The sequence below is a fragment of the Camelus ferus genome, chromosome 11, assembly GCF_009834535.1.
Source record: "Camelus ferus isolate YT-003-E chromosome 11, BCGSAC_Cfer_1.0, whole genome shotgun sequence".
NCBI lineage: Eukaryota > Metazoa > Chordata > Mammalia > Artiodactyla > Camelidae > Camelus > Camelus ferus.
The window spans coordinates 63,395,968-63,422,090 of record NC_045706.1 but is presented as its reverse complement, the minus strand read 5'-3'; the positions used below and the strand labels follow the sequence as shown (position 1 = coordinate 63,422,090).

General features: G+C 45.8%; 1 long non-coding RNA gene across 1 annotated transcript; it reads left to right on the top strand.

Moving 5' to 3' along the window:
- Nucleotides 1-7,254: 7,254 nt before the first annotated feature.
- Nucleotides 7,255-19,074, top strand: LOC116667364. The gene is made up of 3 exons (XR_004324251.1): nucleotides 7,255-7,369; nucleotides 15,556-15,721; nucleotides 18,970-19,074. It is a non-coding gene; the product is annotated as an uncharacterized LOC116667364 (long non-coding RNA).
- The last annotated feature ends 7,049 nt before the right edge of the window (nucleotides 19,075-26,123 follow it).

The window sequence follows — 26,123 nt, the reverse complement described above, 5'->3', positions numbered from 1 at the left end:
CCAAGGGTGTAAACACTCCCACTATGGCCAACTGCAAGGATGGTTGTGTTTAACAGTGGGCTTGCAAATTCCTGAAAATTTCACAATTTGCTCTTGCAAACTGGTTTGGGCCAGCTCCAGCTCCCCACACTGGGAGATCCCGTGACGATATGACTTGAGGGCAGGGGTTTGTTGACTGCTGTAACCTCAACACTCCAAATAGTAGCATTTGTCTATGCTATTACATGTTATCCTACAGTATTTTAATGATACTATGATGCTTAATATTGGGGTATAATTTGTACCACTGCTATTTAACACTGAGGTAAATTTTATCCGATTAATAAAACACAATTTAAATATCTTTGAATGTAACCAAATTAATTCAAATGTAGCAATGTATTATTTGCTTACAGTTAATAAAATTACACTAACTATGGTGTGGAAATAAATTTTTGAGGCTTTCAAGTGATATTCTGAAATTTAAATGATATTAAAATGTTTGACCAAATTTATCTGATATTAGAATATATATATATATTTCAATAGACTTTATTCTTTTAGAGCAGTTTCAGGTTCACAACAGAACTGAGCAGAAGATACAGAGTTACCATATAGCCCTCCCCACCCACACATATATACTCCCCTACCCTCAACATCCCTCATCAGTGTGGTATATTTGATACAATCGATGAACCAACATGGACACATTATTATCAACCAAATTCCGTAGTTTACATTAGGGTTCACTCTTGTTGTACATTCTATGAGTTTTGACAAATGCAGACATGTAGCCACCACTAAAGTATCATACAGAATAATTTCATTGCCCTAAAAATCGCTTGTGCTCCATCTATTCATTCCTCCCTCCCTGCCTCTCCCCAAACCCCTGGAAACCATGATCTTTTTATTGTTTCTATAGCTGTGTCTTTTCCAGAATGTCATTTGGTTGGAATTATACACTTTGTAGCCTTTTCAGACTGGCTTTTTTTTCATTTAGTGATATGTCTTTTAAGTTAATTCTTCCATGTCTTTCATGGCTTGATAGATTTTTTTTTAACTGCACATATATTTTTCCAGAATTTTATAACTGGCAGAAACATTTCCATTACATCAAAAACAACAAAATACCTAGAGATAAACTTAACCAAGGAGGTTACCTATAGTCTGAAAGCTGAAATGACACAAAGAAATGGAAAGATTTCTTGTGCTCTTGGATTGGAGGAATCAACACTATCAAAATGGCCACACTAACCAAAGTAATCCACACATCCAACAAAGCACCCATCAAAATACTCATGACATTCCTCACAGAACTAGAGCAAACAATTCCAAAATTTATAAGGAACTGCAAAAGACCCCGAACTTTTGTAGGTCTGTTTTTTTTTTTTTTTTCTTTCCTCTTTTTTCTTTTTGTTCTCTTTTCTTTTGGTTTGATGACTAGAGAAGGTCCTTTAACATTTGTTGTAAAGCTGGTTTGGTGGTGCTGAAATCTGTTAGCTTTTGTTTATCTGTTAAGCTTTTGATTTCTCCATCAAGTCTGAATGAGAGCTGGATAGAGTATTCTTGGTTGTAAGTTTCCCCTCTCATCACTTTAAATATATGGTGCCACTCCCTTCTGGCCTGTAGAGTTTCTGCTGAAAAATCAGCTGATAACCTTATGGGAGTTCCCTTGTGTGTTATTTGTTGCTTTTCTCTTGCTAATTTTAATATTTTCTCCTTATCCTTAATTGTTGTCAATTTGATGACTATGTGCCTTGGTGTGTTCCTTGGGTTGATTCTGTGTAGTACTCTCTGCACTTCCAGGACTTGGGTAACTGTTTCCTTTCCCAATTTGGGGAAGTTTTTGGTTATCATCTCTCCAAAATTTTTCTCAGGTCCTTTCTCTCTCTCTTCTCTTTCTGGGACCCCTACAATGCGAATATTAGAGTGCTTCATGTTGTCCCAGAGTTCTCTTAAATTATCCACATTTCTTTCATTCTTTTTTCTTTTTTCGTTTCCAAAGTAGTGAATTCCACTAATCTGTCTTCTACTCACTGATCTGTTCTTCTGCCTCATTTAGTCTATTCTTGGTTCCTTCTAGTGTGTTGTTCATTTCAGTGATTTTGTTCTTCAGTTCTGTTTGGGTATTCTTTATATTTTCCAACTCTTTGCTAAAAACTTCACTCTGTGCATCTGTACTCCTCTTGAGTTCTCTGAACATCTTCACCATCATTACTTTAAACTTTTTCTCAGATAAATTACCTATCTCCTCATCACTTATGTCTTCTTCTGGGATTTTATCTTGTGCCTTGGCCTGGGAGATATTCTTTTGCCACCTTATATAGTTTATCTTTCTATGTGTTTGTGGATTCCTTCTACAGGCTTTAGGATTATTGTTTCCTTATTTCTAGTATCTGCCCCTGGTGGATGAGGCTGGACTAGAGGCTTATGCAGGTTTCCTGGCAGGAGAAGCCAGTGCCTGCCCACTGCTGGGTGAAGCATGGTCCTGGACCTCTGGTTGGTAGGCCTGTGTTTAGAGGCCTTTGTAGCTTAAGAAGTCTGCTGGTGGGTGGGGCTGTGTTCCCACCCTGTATGTTGTTTGGCCTGAGGCATCCCTACAGGATATTGGGTGGGGCTAGGTCTTGGTGCTAATGATCCAATCAAGATGTCAGCCTCCAGGAAAGCTCATATAGATTAACACTCCCAGAATATCCACCACCAGCTTTTATGCCCTCTGAGTGAGCCGCAGCCATCCCCCATGTCCCAGGGAGACCCCCCAAATCCAGCAGGCAGGTCTGGCCCAGGTTCCTATGAAATCACTGCCTCTGCGCTTGGACCTAGCACATGCAAGTTTCCACATACGCTTCTCAAGCAAATGGAATCTCCGTTTCCCTCAGTCCCATGGGGCTCCCAGAGCCAAGCCACCCTGGCCTTCAAAACCACATGTTCTGTGGTCTCCTTCTCTTCCCAATCCCAGGACCCGAGCTGGGGAGCCTGGCATGGGGCTTAGAGCTCTCACTTCTGTGGGACAGCCTCTGCAACTTAGCAAATCTTCAGCTTGCGGGTCACCCACCTGAGGGGTATGGGGCCCAATTATATTGTGACCATGCCCCTCCTACCATCCTGATGTAGTTCCCTCTTTATGTTTCCTGTTGCAGATATTTTTTGCTACATTCCAGTCTTTTTCTGATGGTTGTTTAGCATTCAGTCATGGTATCATTGTAGTCACAAGAAGAGACAAGCTCGTGGTCCTACCACTCTGCCATCTTGACTGGAACTTCCTATTAGAATATATTTTTAAGGAATAAAATATGGACCAGTGGAACAAACAAGGGATCCAAAATACTGACTCTCTTTAGATATAAATTAAATACATAAATAGCTGTCATAAACAATGCAGAATATTAAAAAATGAGTTAAAGATAATTTGTAACAATATGGAAAAAAGAAATTTAGAGTCATACTTCATATTATATTAAAGTCACTCTGGATAAAACAATAAAATTAAATAAAATTAGAAAAAACATTTTATTCTTAGAGTGTAGGAATGAGAATTGTCTAACAATTAAGAAAAAGATTATTAAAAAGTTTAATACATTTGAGAATATAAGAACTTTTAGAAATTCTGTTCCATAAACACTAACAAAGTTCAAACTAAATAAAAGGGTTGTGACAACTATGACAGACAAAAATTGATTAGATTTTTACCCAAATCTATAAGTTCTAAGAAGTCATAAATGGATAAAAGGGTAAAGAATATAATAAGAAATTTTATTTAAGGTAAATTGCAGATGATGAATGTATACAGGAAAAGAAACAGCTCAGTTTAATAATTAAAGCAATGCAAAGTAGAATTTTATTAGAAGAGACTGTGGGCTCAGTTCAAGTCTCTTTTTATTTATTGCACCCTCTGGAACAATTCCATTTTATCTCTCCTAAGCCTTCATTGAACCAAACATGGATTGATTCAAATGTGAATCTCAATTTGTCCATCCCTAATTCAGTCATGGAAATGCCAAAGGAAATAGCAGACGCTCGCCAAGGTAACCAACAGGGCTTAGAGCCGATGTGTGGTTGCGTTGTCCTGAGAGATATTAGAATAACATTTTCTTGTTCTTCCTAAAGAAAGTCTCAAAGAGCCAAAAGAGCCAGAAACAACTATATTTCAAACCCAAGTACATTGTCTGAAGATTGCTTCACTTTTGGTCTCTAGATGAAGCTTGAACACAGACGCAGGAGCATCCACTGACTTCACGTGCAGTGTGAGCCCATGGTGCAATTTTATTACGAAAACCATCATTGCTGGGAATATCCCCAACTTCAGGAGTGGCTCTGAGTCATCGAATCCTAGACCTCCAGGTGGTGGAAGAGATGGCAGTTTCTACCTGATTCAAACCTTTGTGGAGAGGTCCTGTCTGCCTACCTACCAGGTGGGGCACCCGGGGCCTCTCCTTGGGAGTTCTGTCTCCATGTCATCTCCATAGCCTTCACAAAAGGTTGGCCGTGGAGAGTCTAGAACTGCTGCAGAGGTTGCAGGGCTCAGCCCGCGTGGACACTCGCTGTGTTGCCTCGCCCCTGTCTCCCATCAGTCACTGGAGTGCCGTTGTCAGGAGGCTCCTGTCTTCAAGAGCCGAAAGTCTCCTCCCTAATTCGATTCTTTATGCCTGGGGTGGCTGGATAAAAGGTTAAAGAATATAATAAGAAAGTTTATTTAAGGTAAATTACAGATGACGAATGTATACAGGAAAAGAAACAGTTCGGTTTAATAATTAAAGCAATGCAAAGTAGAATTTTATTAGAAGAGACTGTAGGCTCAGTTCAAGTCTCTTTTTATTTATTGCGCCCTCTGGAGTGATTCCATTTTAATTCTCCTAAGCCTTCATTGAACCAAATATGGATTGATCCAAATGTGCATCCCAGGTTCCTCCTAAAGCTAATGGGTCTTTGAAGCTATAAATGGAGGGAATGTGCATGAAATAAAGCTTAGGCCAGTGATGATGTGTGCCCACACTTTGGGGACTTTGGTGGAGCCAAAAAAAAAAAGGATGTTGGGGTCTGTCTTATGTGATCTGGCTGCTCCCGACAACTCAGAGTGTGTCTGGCTTCATAGGGAGGGCTTAGCATCAGGGAGTCCTGGGCAGGGGCCACTGCTCCACCCCGACTCATAATAACTTGTCCATCCAGCTGTTCAGTTCGAAGTTCTCACGGTTCACACCTTTCCTCCATGACTGCCTGCACATTCCTGAAGATAGAAACTGTTTCTCCTGTTATCAGGTGAGGGATCTGGGTCAAATGGGAGGACCACAGGGCCTGGGGACACATCGGATGCGAGACAGAGGCAGGTCCAAGCCCAGCCTCCCATTTCCTGGCCTTCATCTTCCCTTCCCAGGCCCAGGACCCACTCTGCAAGGGTCAGCAAAGCACTCTCTGGAGCTGACTTGGCAAATCCCCTGATAAAGACATGGCCTTCAGTTTGGACCTCCTGCCCAGATCCTAATTTGAATCTTTATTCTGGGTAAAATCACAGGAGCCTCTACCTGTCTTGCTGGCCGCCTATGGCTCAGGTCTCCTCAGGGTCTAAGGGGGGTTGCTCATTACCATTGTCCTTCTCACCAAGGGAGCCAGTAACCCTCTCGTGGGTCCATGGTCTGCTTGGCGGGCTGCCACTCACTCCCTCTGCACAGGCCTGTGCCACGTCCCCACTTTCCTGGAATTCAAGGAGTAAGAATAAAACTGACTCCTTATTCACTCCCCAATCATTTCCAGCTTCATTTTTCAGGCTCCCCCAATGGCATTGTTTTCCCAGGAACTATGAAGCAAAGAAACTATTAAAAAATTCAAACGCTATGCATGCACTGTTTATCAAGAAAACAATTACAGAATAAAAATCCTGTAAATTTGCCCAGTGAAAATTTCAGTGTGGGGAGGAGAAGAAAGGACCGGCCATGGGGAGGGTCAGGTTTCCACCTGAAATGCTGACCAACTGGACCAGGGTTAGGGGTGAAGCTTCCAGACACACACACACACACGCACAAAGTGTGAGACCGTATGTGTCCTGCTGTCTTTGTGGGTCTCTGCTAAGAACCAGAAAGATTCAGATTTCCTTTTAGATAATTTCTGAAGCACTTTTAAACACACCCACTCCCTTGAGGGAAAGATTTTCAAACAACTTAACTTTTGTTGATGGATTTTTGGATATTAGATTATTAGTTCAGCATGATTTAATTTGTGGGTTTGGTTGACGGAGGCCCAGCTTGGTTTGGGAAAGAGACAGACTTGGGCTGAGAGGTGCCTGGGCTCCTGTCTTTCCCCCATGCCCTCTCTGGCCTCTTTGCCAGCTGAGTCCAGGTCTCCCCAGGTATTTCTCTGCCTCACTTCTCCCCCTGGAATTTGCTCCTGCCAGCATCTCACTCCAAGCTTAAGCCAGGTGGCAAACAGGGCCCTGCATGTCACTGGCCTCTACTCCAGGTTTATCTCCCCTGTGAGTTGTCCCACAGAGAATGAGGGGAGCTCCAGGGCCACACTGGGTTGGGCCGTTGCACTAGACTGGCTGACTGCATGGACTGACGGTCCTCCATTCTGGGGTTTGAATGCAGTGATCCTCAGAGCTCCGGGAGTGGCTGGACGGGCCACCTGGAGTTCACAGGGGGCTGGAGTTCACAGGGGGCTGCAGTTGGATGGGCTTTTCTCCATCATCTGTGCTCAGTCTTCAGTGATGCTGTCCTTGGTCCATAACTCAGAGTTCCATAGATGAGTAAAGGTGAGTGCAGGGGTGGGAGATTTTACCACCTCAGCTGGTTGAAATCAAAGGGCTCCCACAAGGTAAAAAAGAGACAAGAGAAGGCGTACTCAGGAATGCGATTCGGAGGCTTCTGGTCTTACCCACCATCTGTGGTCATTCCCGCCCAGGCCCCAAGTGGCTGGGTGGGCGATGGTGGAGCCCAGAGACCATGGAAATATACATCTCCTCAGTCCTGCGGCTTCAGGGACTGAAACACCCAGTCTTCCATTAAAGGCAAGTCCAGATGGCCTGTGCACTGTTCCCAGGCCCTCGGGCTCCACACAGCTTCATCTGCCCCTTTGCTTTTCCTCATTTGGGAGAGGAAAACCTGGGCTGTGAACATCTCTGAGGTTTCTGATTGGGCCACCGGCTGATCTGCCCCAGCCTGTTTCCTTTTAACCAACTTGACCTTCTAACACGAGTGAGGAAATGCCTATTTACTTAAGCTTGTATTTTCCCTAGTTATAAAGCAAAAATCCCATTTTTACAAGCATAGTTTAGCTCGCAGCATAATGAGGCACAGTTCAGCCATCCAAAAACAGCCAGTCAAGCTTCCTTCCAGTTCAAGATGAGGATGCTAAAAGATCAGGCCCTGGAGAGGGAGGTACTGCTTCCATCCTGCAAGAGGTGAGGCGGGTCAGGGGTGGATGAGTTTTGAGGGTGTTATACTAAATGAAGTAAATCAGTCACAAAGCACAAATGCTGTATGAGTTCACTTATATGAGGCACTTAGAGTAGTTAAAATCGAAGAGGCAGAAAGCTGAATGGTGGTTGCTAGAAACGGGCATGAGGGAATGGGGAGCTAGTGTTTAATGGGTACAGGGCTTCATTTTAGCAAGATGGAAAGTGTTTGGGAGATGGGTGGCGGTGATGGTCGCACAACACAATGAATGAACTTACCACTCCTGAACTGGATGCTTTAAGATGGTTAAGATGGTAAATTTTATGTTATATGTATCTCGCCACAATTTTAAAAAAGGAAGGGGGATTCAGCACAGCCAGACCCCCATTTCACTGAGGGGTGTGGAAAATGCCACTGGGTTTTCTGAATCTCTAGAGGTGGAGGAATCTCCTGCCTTTGTTTTCTTTCCAATGGCAACATTGACACCATTAAATCCTCGTTCATTGGGAATATTAATTCATGGTTCTGGCATCAAATGAAGGACAAGCATCACCAGGGCAGGAGATGGAGCTTGGTTGGATTGCTCAATGTTCTGGCTTTAGCACAAGCGGCTACTCATTGCGCAGACTTTCCTAGATTGAGGTTGGAGGGTAGAAAGCATGTGTGCACGTGAAGTCCCTGCGAGAGGACCTGCAGATAAAAACTGTTGCTACTCGATCTGCTCCCCTGTCCCTGCTCTGGGGGGTATCACTGCTGGGCTGCCAGAGGGGTCCTGGGCACCTCTCCACAGTCGGTGCTAATTTAGAGCACCGCGCGTGCGCACAGCAATGCTTCCAGGTACGCAGGGAGAAAGGGGGCGTGCTGGAAGTTGGTAACGCATGTTTAGCATAAAACCTCACTAATTCTCTGTTAACAATGACTCAGTTCAGCTATCTGAAGCCAGAAAAGCCTCAGGCGAGCTTTCAGTTGGAACTGGCATCTGCTCAAATGGGAGAATTGCTTCTTTGGAAAAAAAAGCAAACACACGTGAAGAATGAAAGGCAGACCTGTGCTCCCTGATGCCTGACAGGCTGCAACTCCCAAAAAAGGGCGAGGAGTCCGGGGATTACATTGGCTGATAAAAATCTTGTCCACTTGTGGAATTGGCTCTGCCCACGTGGAGCTGTTTAGCCATTACACAGACAAAATAGGAAACACACATTTTCTAGAGCAGCAGGAAATGGTGTTTTTGTCAAACAAATCTTAAGCCCTTAAACCTTTTGAAATCTTATAGAATAGAAACGTTTACATTCTATGTGGACTTTACCTTCCCAATACACAAAGCCAACTCCAGAAATTTCAAAAATCCCAGAACAACTTTTGGCAGAAATCTGGGTTCAAAGCAGGAAGGTTAGACGAGTTTATATTCTTCTATCTAGACCAAAGGCTTTTGTGGGGCTGCTGTTTATTTTTCTGGCTCAAAGAGCAGAGCCTCCAATATAATACAAAATAGGTAATATAATAAAAATACTTTATAAATCAGGAACTCCATCCGGTTCAGCCTATGCTCTGTCAGCTCTGAAATAAACACACAGGAACCCTTGCTGACTTCGCTTCCTCTTGGTTTCTTCATCAGCCTGCTGCCCCAGTCTTTCCTCGGTTTGTTTTCTTTAATTCCCCCAGTCCATCCTGCACCAGGTCGGTCGTGCTGCAATTATGAGTGAACCTTGCCTTCCTCTGCGACATGGCAAGGAGGGATGTGTTTTTCTTCCTTCTCCTGCAGGAGTGGAGAGGAACGGGCTAAGCAGCGGACTGCACAACTAGCCGATCAAACACACATCAGTCACTCGGTCACAGGAAGGTCTAGTTCTCAAAGAGCGTTTCATTCCTTGGCAAACGTTAGATTTAGAAAGTGGTGTATCGTGTACTAGACAATTATCTGCGAACAAGGGACATCTAGCACATCAAGGCTTCAAAGTCACCAACCTGCCTTTTGGCATGAGGACGATGAGACCTAGGAAGGAAAGTGATTTGCCCAGGGTCACCAAGCAGGAAGACTGACGGCGTCTAGACTTCCCCATTGGAAAGAGAACCTTGAGAACAATGACCCCAATCACCCAGGCACTGCGGGAGCCCTTCCCCTGCAGTGCAGACCGTGTTTCCTCATCTCCTGGGCAGGCAGTGTGTGTGCCTTTTTTCCACAGACATACTGGTTGGAACTTCTCTTTACATTCATCTCATATCTGCCCTGATCTTTGGCTGTCAACCACTGGTTCCATTCTGTTGCCTGAACTGAAACAGAATAAGCGCTTTTTTTCTTCCATGTGATGGCTTGTCAAAAATCTGAAGGCTTCTAGAATATTTTCCTAAGTCTTCACTTTTCCAGATTTACCACATTTCTCCAAACTTTCCAGACCCTTCTATCTTTTTGTCTTCCAATGTCTTTGAGACTATTGGTCATCACTCTTAAAATATTGTGTCTGGAAGGGACTACAATACTCCAGATAGTGATCTGATCAGCATCTTAAAGACATCTGGCACCATCTGACTCATGTTATGTATACACATCAAACTCACATTCTTAGGCCCTCTTTTGTTTGTGGTTTTGTAAACATAAACCATTACTTGTGTTTATTTATTCAACTATTGATTTCTTCACTTTCTCCTTCCTCAAAGGATTTAAAGTGACTTTTCAAAATATCATGCAGCTGTATGTAAAGATAGTAATTGAATAAACTAACAAAGGGATAGTACAAATAGGGAAAATAGAGAAAGCCAAAAGTTATAACAGCAGGTAAAATGCATTCCAGGAGATCCTGTAACCCTGCAGGCTATGCATTTGGCTCTGAGTTTCCCAGCAGCAAATGGAAGGATGGTAACAGTAATTTATGTGTTGAGGCACATAAAGGAAACACTCATCAGTGGCTTGGGACAGTTTTATCCTCTGAGCTCTTCCTGGTACTGGGACCTAAGAGGAATATCTCCCATAGTCCTGACAGTGGCCACTAGGTGACATAACCCTCAACAGAGTTCCTTGAGCAAACATTGCCCATTTCCTAAGATCTGGTTGCTTATGAGTACCTAAACTTCTGCTGATCTTGATAAAAAATCATGTTTTTCTCCCTGCTGCATTTTAGCATGTAGTTTGGAGAATTCTTATTAAAAATACAACAGAGAAACTGCATTGGAACATCGATGTCCTATCAAGTGCCTCTTGATTTTTGAAGTTCTGTGGTATTTAACTCTTTTGTTTTTGAACTACATCCTTGTAAGACTCTCCAAGGACCTTGTTATTATTATTTTTTTTCAAATAAACAGGTTCGGAGATCAGGGGCTCTTGTAGGAAGCTTTCTGTTCTGATGTTTTAGCTCAAGGCAGGTCTAGCTGGAAAGCCAAGGTTATGCCGGGCATCTGTCCCTCCAAAATATAGAGTAACCTCAACTCACCTGACGTCCAAGATCTCAGGTATCTCCATATAGGTGCAAGGAGAGACAAGGGGGGCTGTTTCTGCACCTCCACCTGAGAGGCATCAGTGATGGAGAGAGGGAAATAACAGCCTTGCGGATATCCTTCTGGTCAGGAATAGGGTATGGATTGCCATGTGGACTGAAGGAATCCACTAACCCCGAATGAGTACTCATGCCCTTTCACATGCTGGGTACCCAGGCACCTCCCACAGCTCCACCAGCTGGACCCACTGGCCACAACACCGGAGCAGCTCTGTCTCTATGGTCTACTGAAAAGGTACTTGTCCCAGTGTAGCTCGGTCATCCTAACTGCTCAGCTTTGGATTTTAGCCTCTAACTAAGGGAACTGACTGCCTTTGTGGCCTCCTTCCTCCCTCATCTCACCCACCAGAGCGCCATGCTTGGCAGTCAGGTTCTCCACCATCAAACCCATTTGTCACCCCTCAGCACTGCTTGTGACCAGCGAGCGCAGAGGACGAGTTTGGTCCCCTATATAGAAATACTTCTTTGTCAACCAGCACCCGATTGCTTCGCCTTCCTTTCAATTTCCTCACTTTCTATTCGCGTCTGTGTGGGTCATCCTGAAACGCTAACTTCCTTCTTAATAACAATGTCAACCACACCAGTATCTGTTCGTGTCTCCTCTCAGGCAAACTCCCACGGTTGAGTTTCATAATTTCTAACTCCATCAGTATCTCTAGACCTCTTGTCATGTCTATTGTTCTCTGAATGGTTGCAAATTGTTTATTTAGTGTCACTCAGTAAAGTCCTGTGAAGAGAGGGCAGCTCCAGCTGCTGTTCCAGAGAGAGAGAGAGAGGGCTTTATTTTGGGAGGGTGGTTTGCCCCAATATTGTAACAAAATTACCCATAAAAGGTACATAACATTTTAGTCTAGAACTTGGGCAACTCCCCTCCAAACAAATTCCCCAGTTTTCTGATGAAAATGGCCAAGACTTTAAATTCCATTCTGTAGCTAAAGGCACACAGGGATCAAATGTTCAGGCAATTTTCCCAAGTCAGGGAGAGAGAAAAACAAAATTCCAAATGGTATCTGGATCTGGTCGGGGAAGAGGAATCAGATTCAATTTCCAGTCTTGAACTGGGTCATTACAGCTCCCAACTTGCAACAATAAACAGTGATGGTTTCTATTTTGTTTTTATTTAATGATGACCCAAACCAAAGACAAGAGGACAGGAGCAAGGATTCCTGTGCTCTGGTGGAACCAGCTGGAGAGTTCGCTCCTGTGGGAGGAGACCACTGGGCTGAGGTCCAGGGGTGCGTGTGCCCCACAGCTTCATGGATCTGCTTTTCCTGCTTGAAGCCTCCTTTGTCTCGGTCTCATGAATGATATCAGAAAGTTTAGGGCCATCATCCAACTAAAAACGTTGTGCATGTACTAAACACACAAACATTGAGATTCCTGCAGTTCTAAACACATTACAAACAGAATGTCCCATTAAATCATTGCTTATCTCTGTGATGTGGGATTAGTAACAGCAACACAACCCCATTGCCCAGATGATAAAACCAAGGTTTGGAAAGTGTAAGTTACTTTTCCAACAAGGGCCTTGAACAAGATACCTGAGACCCTTGTGGCATCATTTTGCTTAGAGAATCGCCTTTTTCTGTGGTTCTCATCATACATTAGACCCAGAACCAGGCCGGGACTACCTGCCACCAAATGTGTCCTGTGGCTCACCTTTACCTTGATGGTGGCCATGTTTGGAAACATGGGGTTTCCCAGAAAGAAGCAACAGCCTCAGCTTTGGAGAATGAAGTCTGTGACTACTGGGAGCTGTCCACCTAGAGGAATCAGGGAGAAGGGGGATTTTTTAGAAGATGACATGTTCTTTGTGATTGTTGGCACTCATGGTCCTGAACTCATTTCAGCTGAGTAAGCACCAGTGACTCAATTCTAAGAATGCCGTAGACTTCATCTTGCCCTATGTGGAACTGTTAAGGGTTACTGAGTATTCTCTTCATGGCCCCTTAATATCTGCGAAATCAATCTCTGTCCTTGGCCAACACACTGAGGGCTTTTCAGTCTCCATGCCCCATTGAAATGTCAAAGTGTGACAGGGAGGCATGACTTCTCTTGTTTGGGAGGCTTGATAGAGCAAACCGATGATGTATGCACGCCAGCTGGAGGCTTCACCAGGATTATATATACATATTAACACATGTATTAATTATATATATTATATTTAATATATACATTTTATTATATATTAGCATGAAAACTGGCATGGCTTGCAGATCTGGGCATCTAACAGTTGTGTGGACCCCTCGGGTGCCCCCAAAATATCAGACTGAGTTTAAGGACGCCTCTCTGTGTGGAAGGGCCATCCAGAGCTCCTCTTCCCAGGAAATGCAGTTGCCCAGAGCAGCCACTGCAGGGGACGATCTGGTCTGGGGTTAACACACTTGTCTTCATCCGTCCCCCCCTTGAAAGGCAGGAAACACTTTGATGGGAGTTTCATCAGATCTGTCTGATTACTTTTTTATAGATGAGTAAAGTTGAGAGCTGGAATGCATTTCTTTCTAGGGTGAAACAGAATCAACAGGGGAAGCATTTGGAAGTGGGAAGGCCACCTCTAAATGGGTGGTGTGGCACAGGATGAGCCCTGGGGACAAGGGACTAGAGTGAGTAACCTCTGAGCTGAATGGTGATTTGGGGATATGCATGGATGTTGTCCATGGGAGGGGAACTGGGGGCTGAGTGAGCAAACGGCCACCCTGGTTGGTTGTCGTGACTAAGTGGGGAGACATCTGAGAAGTTATGGTGCCTGCAGAGTGAACGGGGCACCTGTTGTGCTTGGGTGTCATCCGAGCCACGGTGGGCAGAAGATGAGGGTGTGCAGTTGGCATCAAAGCAATGGGAGGCATCTGGAGGGGCAGGCATGCTATCTGGCTGGGGCTTAAGGCAGTGGCTCTCAGCCCAGGGTGACTTGACACCCCCAGGGGACATTGGGCAATGGCTGTTTTGGTTGTCATGACTGGGCTAGGGGCTATTACTGGCATCTCCTGGGTAGAGGCCAAGGATGTTACTAAACACCCTACAATGTTTAGGATCACTCTCTGCAACAAAAATTACCCAGACCAAAATATCAATGAACATCAGTGAAGAGGTGAAGAAATCATGGTTTAAGAGTTTGTTAATGTTTAAATCAGTAGCTAATGCCAGCTTTCCTTTATATCTATCAGTTTGACCATCTTGATTTGAGATTAATTCTCCCATGCTTGACAGAGTCATTTCCCAGTTAATATAATAATGCCATGGCATAAGAGAATGGTTTGGAAATATTTGAGCACAATCTGCCAGAGATCAGGGCCCAGCTCTTCCTCCAAAGCTGTAGGCACGCTCTCCCGCCTTGGCATTTATAGGGCTGTATGTGTCCTCCCAGGGACTTTGAAACTTTATTTCATCTGAGCCCAATCTACTCATCTCCCATCCTTCATGGAAGCCAGTTGAATGTCTTGCCCAAGAAACTACTTAAGGAGGGTTTACGATCCACCCAGAGCCACTGAGGCTGACCTAAAGCTGAGCTTCCAGGGATTTATTCTGCCATGCTTGTCTGTGGTTTGGGAAGAGCAGTCATAGGTCCTTTCAGAGCCTGGCTCCGTGGAAGGAGGGCCAGTACCCCATTCATCGCCTTCTCCTGTCCAGATCTTTGCCTTCCTGAGACTCCAGCAGCTTCTCACATTTATGGCCTTAGGGCGTCTTTGGAAAGAAAATGGCATGCCGGTCACCCACCCAGCCTCTCCTCCCCAGCCCACAGACAGACACTTGTTGTGCAGGCTATAAGTGAGTCTGAATAAACAGATCTCTCCAGCACTGTCCCATGTGACCCTGAGTGGTGTGAAGGGCAAGAAACCATCCCTCTCTACAAGTTCTCATTCAGGGACGGGGCTAGGTGGGCCCATAAATCCTCCTGATGGATTAGGTGCCTTTGTGGAAACACATGCAGAGTGACTGTGAGAATGGAGAGAACGAAAACTGTTACTGGACCTGGCGGAAGGGGAGGGGTGGAGAATTGGGAAGGCCACAGTTTATCCACCTTAGTGGAGACACAGAAGGTGATCAGATGGAATGATCTGCCTACAGTGGGTTCTTCCTTTACCTAAAGGAACATGTAGCTGGGAAAGTAGACTGTGGCATCCACACCACTGCCAAGGTACCTGACCATTTCTTCCCATGGTTTTCATGTTCTGGCAAGGCCACCCCCTGGTGACAGAAAGCAATGGATGAACATCCAACTCTCTGAACACAAGCCCCTCCACGGCCTGGGCCTGACTCAGCTGCCCCATCATCTCCCTCGTGCCATCTCCCAATCACAGTCACTTTCTAATTCCTGGTTATGGCCGAATGTTTTTGACTCCTTGGCTACCATGTACTGTGTCTTTTCCCCATTTGGAAAAAGCATCCTTCATGGGCGATTTTTCTACCCATCAGGGTCTCGCTGGTCTTTAACCAAAATGCCCAGGGTGCCTTTCTCCATGAAGTATATCCACCCTGGTTGTAGCTCATCACACCGGGGTTTTGTGTCACATCTAAGAGTGTTCAGGTCCGTCTCTCTCCCATGTGCTTCTTGAGGTCATGTACAAAACTTTAACATATTTTTATACATCTGTACAACTCTCTCCAGCCAGTGTTAACTTGAATGAGGACATAGCAGGTGCTGAGTAAATGTGTGCTGTTGATGAAGATCGTAAGTCATGTAAAAATTTCATCATATTTTTCAGGAACAAGTTGGACCTACCAAGAGGACTCATGGGCTTCAGAGAAATACTGAATTTTTTCCAACTCCACCAGCATCCCACTTTTCATGATGTTCCTAAATACATAGACTTGCCATGGTGCAGAGGGGATGTTAAAGTTCAAAGAGACATAGGAATCAGGTTGAAGATGGTAAGCGATCAGACTCTTAAGGGAATAAGAGTGTTTCCTCATTTCTGGGCTGGAACAGAGATGTCTGTAATTCAGATATTTAAAACTTGTCTGGGTGAATAGGTGGGGGAGGTTTCACGGAACAGCCGAGAGCAGGGCCCTCGGGGATGAACTTGATGTGATCATAAAGGTCGTACCTAACCCCAGAGCTTCGGATTCCATGATAGCACATCTGCTTTTGATTGCGTGGGTTCTGAGCACTGGGCTTGGGGCAGGACGCCATCTGAAGGAGGAAACACTAAGCCTATCTGCAGGTTTGGATGTTCCCACCACGGGAGACCAGCTAAGTCCTGTGGCCGCAGGGAAGACACTGGAGCTTTGTCTCGGAGGCCCCCCACATGGAGAACTCTGCAGCCCACTCGGGCCTCTCAGAGCCGATGAAATGGAGCAGGCAGAGATGCAAAGCTGAGGAAAGTGGATCCGATGGGAGCTGGAGATGACTGTTTGAAACACGGGATAATATGGTCGTTTAGCGGGGAGGTTGGGAATCAGAAATCAGACCCACGCTGTCATTCTGGGAACTCCACTCACTGGCCCTTGTGTGACCTCCAGAGGTTTGCTGGTTCTTTGTCAAATGCAGATTTTCCTGTGTTACCACATACCAAGTATTTAGGAATGGGCCTGTGACTTACCACCATGCAATCGCGTTGGGCTATTATTTTATAATTTAACATCGGTTTGCTCCGTGTGGGGAGATAACGTGACTCTAAATGCTTTGAAATTTGAAAGACAGACAGAAAGAAAAGAACACCACCCCAGAGTGCTGTTTAGAAGAGTGGAAGTCTTGCTCAGACGAGCATCCCTGGCTCCCTGCTGGGCGCAGATGTGAGGGGCCCACCCCTCCGGCAAGTGCACTTGCTACCCAGCGAGATCGGGCCGGGGCCACCGAGTCATGTGAGCGGAGGCGGCGAAAGCTGCAAAAACACATGTGGCGGGAACAGGCACAAGGAGGCAATGCCGGCCCCAGGAGGTCCCCGAGGCTGCATGGGACACAGATTCCTTGGAAGGCTGCAGAGGCCAGGACTATGTAAACAAGAGATCAAAACCACGGCCTCGCTGGCCCTCCTGCATGATAAATGTTTGTCCCGAATGTGCAACGGGAGTCAGACCACCACCATCTTTTTGTAGTCTGGGTTTTGAGAGGACCCTGGAGAAAATGCCCTGGTGTGAGTTTGGGGAAATCCTTTCAGCTGGCTTGTCTCCCTGGCGGCTGAACTCACCTTCCAGGGGCAGACAGCCCCCTGCATTTTCAAAGCCCGGTCTGCCTGCATGACCCCTCCCAAGTAAGGGGCCCCGAAGCAGGCTGCTCAGAGACTTTCATCACGCTAAGCCAGCTCGGGGGCCCCTCCCCCACGGCGTGGGAAAGAGGCGCCTGCCTCGTCCAAAGGATGCCCCCCGTCATCCCAGGACCACCGAAGACCGAGGCTCCAAAAAGGGGAATTTAATGGGAGGGGAAACCGTGTGGCCAGGTGCGCTCAGGGTCATAAAGCCCAAATAAGTTTCAGCAGCTTCTCCTTCTGCATTTGCTAAGGATCTCAGTTTCAGGGAAACCAAAGTCCCTTCTCCTTGGCTGTTACTGATTCAGCCCCTCACTGCCTAGTCTTGGACATCTTCTCTTAAAAGCATAAAATACAGAAGAGAAAACATTTCCTGTTAAAATTCCCCAAACATATGGCTTCTTTAGTTTCTGCTTTAGAGTGAAACTGGCAGGTTGTTATGACGCAAGCCGTCTTGCTGGACAGACAGTTCATCCAATCAGCTCGCCAAGATCTAACCATCTTCTATTTCATTATGAGGACCTCACATGTTATCACCTCTTTCTGACCGTTTATCATCCTGTCTTTTCTGTCAGAAGTGCCAAATTAATATTCAACCCTAGCTCAAGTTTGTTATTTCATTTAGGAAGTATTAGTGATAGAGCCATGTGTCTGAGAATGTTTGACTTGGTTTGTTTTTGTTGTCTGGCCCCCAAATTGCAGTGTTTGGGGCCAGAAAGTGATGGTCAACATGCCTGAAAGTGCTCAGACTGGCTTAAATAAGGACCCAAAAGGAGAGGGATGAGGATGGTCTTGGGGGCTGGGCATGGGTCAGGTTGAAAGTCATGGGTGATTGCTGGAGGTTTAGAATGGTCTGGGATGTGTGTTTAAGTATGGCATGTGTCTGTGTGTGTCTGCATGCGTGAGTGCGCATGTGTGCATGTGTGGCAGGGCTGGGACATGATGATGATGGTGGTGGTGGTGGTGGTGGTGGTGGCGCCGGTGACTAAGTTTTCAAGATGGCGTATGAACATTGGTGTCCATCTGTGGTCTCTTTGGAGCATGTGTGTGTTAGGTACCCTGCAGAGCCTGCATGAGTTACAATAAACTATAGCACTGTTGGCTGCCAGAATCTTGGCAAGGAAACTGCCTTGGAGGGTCCCGAGCCCCAAGGCCTTTCTTCCTGTTCTGGATTTTTCTGTAATGACTTATCAGCAGCCCTGTGGACTGGAAGGATTGGCACAAGGCTTGACATTCAGGCCTAAGCTGAAGGCACTCAGCAAACTCAGATCTCAGCTGGGAAAGAGGCCTGGTGGACGTTGGACCCAAGCAGGCCCTGTCAACTACTTCTGATGGGTGCTCTTTGGGAAAGTCCCCTCTGTAGTCAGTTTCCTGTCTGTTAGCTGTTTCTCACAGTGTGATTGCCATAGACCAAATAAAGTAATGCATATGACATCTTTTTAGACAGCAATAAAAACTATTCTATATTGGATTTTGTTCAGGGCAAACACTGTACACACACTGAAAGCAGTGAATCCCCAAAGAAGACACCCCTGAATGGGGACACTTTGGGTGTTTGGGAATTATGTCACCTAGCATCACTCATTCCTCCAGGATGCTTTTATTTAATGCCTACTTTGTGCTCTGCTTAGTGCATCAAGGATACAAATATGAAATTCTTGTGCTCCAGTGAGTTTTAATTTTGCTGTGCAAACTCAGGGTCTTAGTTTCCCAGAAAGCAGAGGATTTGTGGGCTATCATTGTGCCAAGGGGTTGTTAATTCAAGCTCCCTATATACTACTGGCTGAATTATGTTTCCCCCAAATTCATATGTTGAAGTCCCAGGATCTCAGAATATGACTATATTGGGGATAGGGTATTTATAGAGGTAATTAAGGTAAAATGAGGTCATTAGGGTGGGCCCTAATACAATATGGTTTGTGTCCTTATAAGAAGAGACTAGGACATACACATGCACAGAGGGAAGACCAAATGAAGACATGGAGAGAAGTCAGCCATCCACAAGCCAAGGAGAGAGGCCTCAGAAGAAACCAATCCTGCCAACACCCTGAATTTGGACTTCCAGCCTCTGGAATTATAAGAAAATAAATGTCTGTTGTTCAAGCCACCCAATGTGTGGTGCTTTGGCATGGCACGCTTAGCAAACAAATGCAGAAGTGCATCCCAGGGAGCAGGAGTGAGTGGGGACCGGAAGGAGAGAGCACGTGAGAGGAGGGGCCTGTATCCATCCGGATGCAACTGAAGGCCACGGATGGCTCAACTGAGTGGGTACCATTCTCAGAGAAGCTTTACACATGGAGTCATGGTCCAATGTCCAGCGAAGGGTAAAAGGGGACAGTTTATTCTCAAATTCTGATCTCCTATTGGTCAAAGCTTTATTCCATGGGATACTGACTCCCCTGTACTTCCAGGTGACATTGTCATGGGCACTGAGCAGGGTCTCTGCCTTGGTGTCATAGGGAAACTTGTCGAGACAAGAGATGCTTGGCAGTAGTATGGGGAGGCACTACCTCTGGGCCCACGGGAGCCCCCAAGCCCACACAGAGCTACAGCAGAGCTGAAATAAGTTGGACCTGGACTCAGAGCAGGGGTGAGTGGGAGTAAGCCTGGCTTATAGAGTGCCAAGAAGCATCACAAAGAGAACATGGGAAGGCAGGGAGCCATGGATGAGTGAGAGCAATTGGTGTTTGCTGGAACCCAGTGCATGTGGTGGAGGTTGCTGGGAGGTGAGATCAAAGAAATCCCAGCAGTGAAATCCCCAGAGCCTCAGAAGGATAACGCGTTTGGGTTCTATCCTGAAAATAAGGAGTTGTCATTAGAACAAAGACTCTAAGTGAGGGTGATATGAGTTTGCATTCAAAAAGAACTCTGGAGGAAAAGTATGCAACAGGGGACTCCAGGGCTTAGCCTGCCAGAGAGGTGGCCTTCAGCCCGGGCGATCTCTGTGACTTCCCTGCACCTCCCTTTCCTCCTCGGGAGGGAGAGCATATTGGAGCCAGCAGCCCAGCCTCGGTGCTGCTTCAACGAAACCGTGAGATTTACTGAGCATGGTGAACTGACGGGTCAGGTCTGCCCTGCATTCCAAGAGCTTGTGATTTAGTAGAAGCTGGAGACAGAAGGCAGGGAATGGAACTCACTCCTTCTTCAGGGGCCTGGTCAGGGGAGGATCAGAAAATAAGTTTTGCCTTCAATGATTCCCTCTCCAGAGAGGGCTTTCCCCATAGGCATGGGGGAGAAGACCCTCGAGCCCCCACGCTCAGAATAACCAACATCCTCCACCACTCCATCCAGCTCTATTAAGAAGGACCTGGAGGAGGGGGTATAGCCCAAGCGGTAGAGCGCATGCTTAGCATGCACAAGGTCCTGGGTTCAATACCCAGCATCTCCTCTAAAAAGAAAGAAACCTAATTACCTCCCCCCACCAAAATTAAAAAAAAATTAAGTAATACAATAATAAATAAATAAAGCATAAAAAATAAAAAGAAGGACCTGTCCCAGAGGGCCCATCCCTACTCACTCCTCAGACACATTGGATCCATTGCTCCCCAAGTTTTTTGCTCCACCCCACCCCACGGGGCGAAGGGCCTTGGTAGGTTTCATGGATGAAGGGAGTCGAAAGTCATTTCTGAGAGGATGGGTCTTCTGGTCCCCAGAGAACAGACCACAATCCTGGGGAAACCCAGAGGGGAGAGGAGGGAGAGGAGGCAGAGAGATGGTCAGCTGTTGGGGCAGAGCAGCCAGAGGACTTGCTCGGGGTTTTCACAATGCAGGGGGCGGTTCAGGCCCCTGGACTCCCAGGGAGTTCATGGTGGGTGGGGCCAGGCCTTCAGACCCCAAGGGGATCCTGTACCTGACGATGGTAGGACTTCCTGCCTCTCTCAGCTTTCCACCTCCGATATATCCAGTGTCAGGGCTGCAAGGTGTCAGTTCCATCAATTCAAGGCCTGGCTGTCCTGATCTGGTGACTCCTGTACAAAAATATCCAGACCCAGAGGTCCTTGCTGTCTTCTCCTCACCAACAGGTCAGGGCCAAGCCAGGCCCAGACTGAGCACAGAAAGGGCTTCTGGCTTTGGCACTAACGACCCATCAGTGGGTCTCAGGGAGAGAGTTTCGGGAATGGGGGGCACAGCTGCTTCACCTGGTCCAACAGGATCCCATCCTTTCCACTCATTTATGACTCTCTCCCTCTCTCCACTTTCCCACGAAAACAAAGCAAACAAAACAACCACAGCACAGAGCAAAGGAGCCTGAGGCAGACCCCTTGTAAATATCAAGTCCATTTATTTGTTTAATTTCAATAAACAAGAATGTCTTTTCCTGGCTTCACTCCTGACCCTCTGATTACGGGACAGCACTTACAGCTATGAAATCTGAAAAATGAAGGGTGGGAATGATGGTTAAGAATGCTGGAGTCTGCTTGAGATTGCAGCCTCCAAGTCTGAGGGTTTGGGAAAGAAAAAGCCACGTTCCCAGTTCTTGAGGTTTCCATCATGTTAAGCACCCATCCACTTGTCCCGAGCTGAAAACCTAGTACAATGTGTCCCTTGTCATTTGTAGAATTTAAGACGATATTTTCCTATTTTAGTTAATGGCCTGAGAATGAAATTTTGGTTGTTTGCAACAAATCGCCTGATTTGGAAATATTGGTGCAGAGGGACTCTATAATTCAAAGTCTCTTTACAGCATATTTTCCCCCCATCCTGGTCTGGAGAATTCCTTTAATCAGGTAGTGGAAGTGATTAATGACACCATGTGCCTGTGTGCAGTTGGAGGTCTCTGTGTCCTCAGAGTGAGGAGAGCAGGGATCATGGCAGTAGCACCACTGCAGAGAAGGAAATCCCAGGACTGCGTTGCATTCTCGACCCAGAAAGTGCACGCATGCAACAAAAGCCCTGCCAAACCCACCCGAATGCAAACAGCAAAGAATGTAGTAATTGGTGGAATGTGCCCAAGGCTACATCCTTAGATGTACTGGCCCAAAGTCCCCTTGCTAGCTCAGAAAAGCAAACGGACGGCAAGGTTGGCGGGAGGGCATGGGGTTTAGAATTCTGCTCATTATTTCAAAAGGGAAATACTTAGCATCGTCAACCACCATTTACTAAGCACTTACTATGTTCCAGGCACTAAACAGCAGAAGGAGGAAAGGCCATCAAAAGGAGCAATATTCCATTACCACTCCTGGGGAGTTCACAGTATAGTAGGAGAGGCATATAGACAAATAGTTATACCAGAAGATGCCACTAGCCACAGCAGGGAGGTCTGCTGGATGCTGAGAGAGGGTGGTGATGCTGCAGGAGTTCCCCAGGCTGGAAAAGAGGGAGGGTGTTTCCAGCAAAACTAACAAGGTGTTCAACATGCCGGGGCCTGGAGAGTGAGGGCTGGAGGGTGGGGGCTGGAGGGTGCGGGAGCAGTGGGGCAGGGATGGGCTGGTGGGATGGGCCCAGAACGTGGAGGTTTATATGTCCTGATAAAGAGTTTGGATTTGCTACTTCAGGCAATAGGGAGTAATAAGATATTCTAAAGTAGGGACATTGAAATGGAATTGACATTTTAACAGCTACACATCTCATTGTAAATATTTGAGAGCCGAAACAGCATGGAGTTGGATAGAAGAAAGTCACAGGGCTAAGGGAGGGCGGTGTGTAACCATCCTCAAAGCAGCTAAGTTCAGGTTAAATCTGGAGTTTCTCATGCATCCTTTTATTCTTTTTTTTTTTTTTAATGGAAGTCTAGTCAGTTTACACTGCTGCGTCAATTTCTGCTGCACGACATAATGTTTCAGTCATACATACATATATTGCTTTACGTATTGTCATTATAGGTTACTACAAGATACTGACTATAGTCGCCTGAGCTCTAAGGCAGAGACTAGTTTATCGGTTTTGTGAGGGTTTCCTAGTATTTCTGATGTAAGAGACATTCTGCCAAAGCTCAGTAGTATTCTGGGTGATTTGTTCCGAATGTAGGTGTAGATTTTGCTATATTCATGGGAGAGGGTGAGCTTGGCACCCTCTTATCCTCCCAGATCCACTATAGAGGCTCATCCTTTTATTCTTAATTCATCCTCTCTTTTTTTCCTTTAGAAATACTTTCTTATTATGTTCCTCACAGGTTTTCCAGATGCAATTCTCTTCCACAAATCTCATTCTTCAAACGTGTTCCCCTGTCCTGGACGTCTCTGATGGCATTTTTGGAAAAACCTCTAGCAACTGGACAACCAACTAACCAGTGACATTCTCTGCATGACTCACATTTTTCAAAGGATACAAAAGGAGTCCCTCTGGCCTTGCATTCTGTCTGGGACATCTACTCCCGGGGACATTCGTAAAAGGAGATTTGATCCTGTACTGACCCTGCCCGAGGCCTCTCTCAGAATAGCGGGGTGCCAGCACCCCCACTGGTGGAGGCAGAGATGCCCAGCTCTCCCCACCTCTGAAATATGCCTCCCAGTGCTCCAGCCACAGCCTGGCTTCTGCTCGCTTGTCTCACTTGGATTAAAAGGTCTCAAAGTTCACTTTTACAGAGACCTAAGGGCAAATCTCATTGTTTCCATTTTAGTGAGAAGAAAGAAAAGTCTTTGCCTGCAGAAATCAGGGGTGGCTTAATCACGGAGATGGTGATGCACTTGGTTTCACCACAGCAAGCACAAACTCTTTTTTGGTCACACCTCTCTCTGGCTCCCTGTCTTCCACGAATGTGATACTCACTCTTATTTCCAGGCTTTCCCTGGAAAACCTTTCTCCATGATGTGTCGCCCATCCTCAGGATGCTGGCTCCAACTTCACCTCTGAGAAGCCTGTTATAATGCAGCCACATGTGTCTCACTTCTCTTGGGCTCCTTTGGGTTTTATTGACCACGAGTAGCAATGAACCTTGAACCAGTCATAGACAAACTCCAAATCACCGAAATGTTCTTCTCAGCATGAGCTTTTTGCTGTGGGTGCCAGGATTGGTAGCCAGCCCTCTCTCTCCCACCATGCCCAGTGCCCAGACGTGGGAGTGACTCACCGGTCCCCATCAATGGACAGAACAGTGCTTCTTCAGAGGAAGTGATCCTCCGTGAGGATGGCTAAAATGAGCCGTGCTAAGGAGGTGGTTACATCATGCTGGGATCTCACGTAGCAGAGCAGTGGAAAGGGCTGGGTTTAGAATTAATAGATCTGAGTTTAAAAACTAGTTCTTCATCATTCATTAGGGAAATTCAAATTAAAAACACATGGAGATAGCACTGCATGTCTGCTGGAGTGACCAAAATTAAAAGGGCTGATAAAACTGAGTGCTGGGGAAGGTGCAGGGCAATCCAACTTCTTGTCTGCTGCTAGTGGGAAAGCAAACTGGCACAACCACTTCGGAAAGATAATTTGGAGTTAGACTTTTGGGTTCTTCCCAGCTTTTGACTATTATGATTCAAGTTGCCATGAGCATGTTTGAGATGCCTTTGGTGGACACAGACACTCCTTTTTGTTGGAGATACACCCAGGAGTGAAGCTTTGTTAAGTCAGAAATGCATTTAACACTCCTAACCTTCTGAACAGCATAGCTTAGGCTGAATTACCTTAAGCAGGGTCAGAACACTTATATTAGCCTATAGTTGGGCAAAATCATCTAACAAAAAGCCTATTTGATAATAAAGTATTGAGTATCTCATGTAACTTATTGAACAGTGTACTGAAAGTGAAAAACAGAACGGTGGTCTGAGTACAGAATGGTGGTTGTCACTGTATGGGTTGTTCACCCTCGTGACTGCGTGGCTGACTGTGAGGTGCAACTTCCCCTGCCCGGCATCACCAGAGCCTTGTACTGCATCTCACTCACCCAAGAAAAGATCAACATTCAAAATTTGAAGTACTGTGTTTTCTACCAAATGTGTAATGCTTTCATACCATCATAAAGTAGAAAAATTGTAAGTTGAACCATTTTAAGTTGGGAGCTGGCTGCCCGTAAATTGAGGAAAGTGCAGAACTGCAGGACTCGTGACATCCAGGATGGAGTGTGGAAGGTGATAATCTCTCTGGACCATGTGGTTGGAATTATCACAGGTGACACTGCCCCTCTGGATTTCTGACTGCATCCATCAGCTTTTTCCTTGTAAGAAACCATCCCACAATTCAGTGACTTAAACAACTATTTTTTAGTGCTCTCCAGTCTCTAGGTCAGTCAGGCAGTTCTACTGCTCAGGGCAAGCTCTGCTGATGGAGATGGGCTGGCTCATCGCTGTGGTCAGCTAACAGGTTGGGTGGAGTCTGCTGGTCTGGGTGGCCCCAGCTGCTTGGCTGGTTATTGGCTTCATGTTGGTTGAAGAATAGGGGAGATTCAGCCATGGGTATCTCATAGCCCAGCAGGCAACATGGGCTTGTTCATGTGGCTGCTGCAGGTTCCAGAAGGGAGAGTGGAACCTTATACGGTGTGCTCAGGCCAGTGCAGAACTGAAACACATCATCTATGCTGCGTTCTGTTGACTGAAGCATTAGAGCAGCCAAGATCCACGGGGTAGAAAATACACCCTATTGCTAAATGGTGGATACAGGAAGGAGAACTTGAACTATTTCAAAGCAGGCCGTACTGTGTGTTCTATATTGTAGTCTCTACAAATCCTCTTCAGTTTTATTTCTTACCTGGCTCACAAGTAACAAAGAGGAAGGGGGTACAGCCCTGCCCTTGCTTTTCGCTCCCTTTGTGGAAGTCAGGAAAACAAAATCTGCCATTGACAACAGCATGCCACCAGGGTTTCCCCCTGAGAAGTACATTTTTCATTTTCCATGGAAAACTTTTAAAATGACATTTCCTTGGAACCCTCAGTTATAAGCATAAATATGGGAGTTCAAATGGAATATTCAGTTTTCACAGCTGTATCTGCACTAAATTAAAAAGGACAGAAAAACAAAGAGCAAGAAAAAAAAATGACCCATGGCTTTTTGCAACAGAATGGAGGCCCCAAAGAAATCTTTCCAATGCCATGTGGCCTGCTCAGCAACTCCGTCGTTTCCAGATTGGACCTTTTTAATTAATCATGGCTGGACTTCTGCACTTTTACTCTTGGGCTGGTGTTTTACTTTTTCATTCTAGTGCCCATATGAGCATCCTC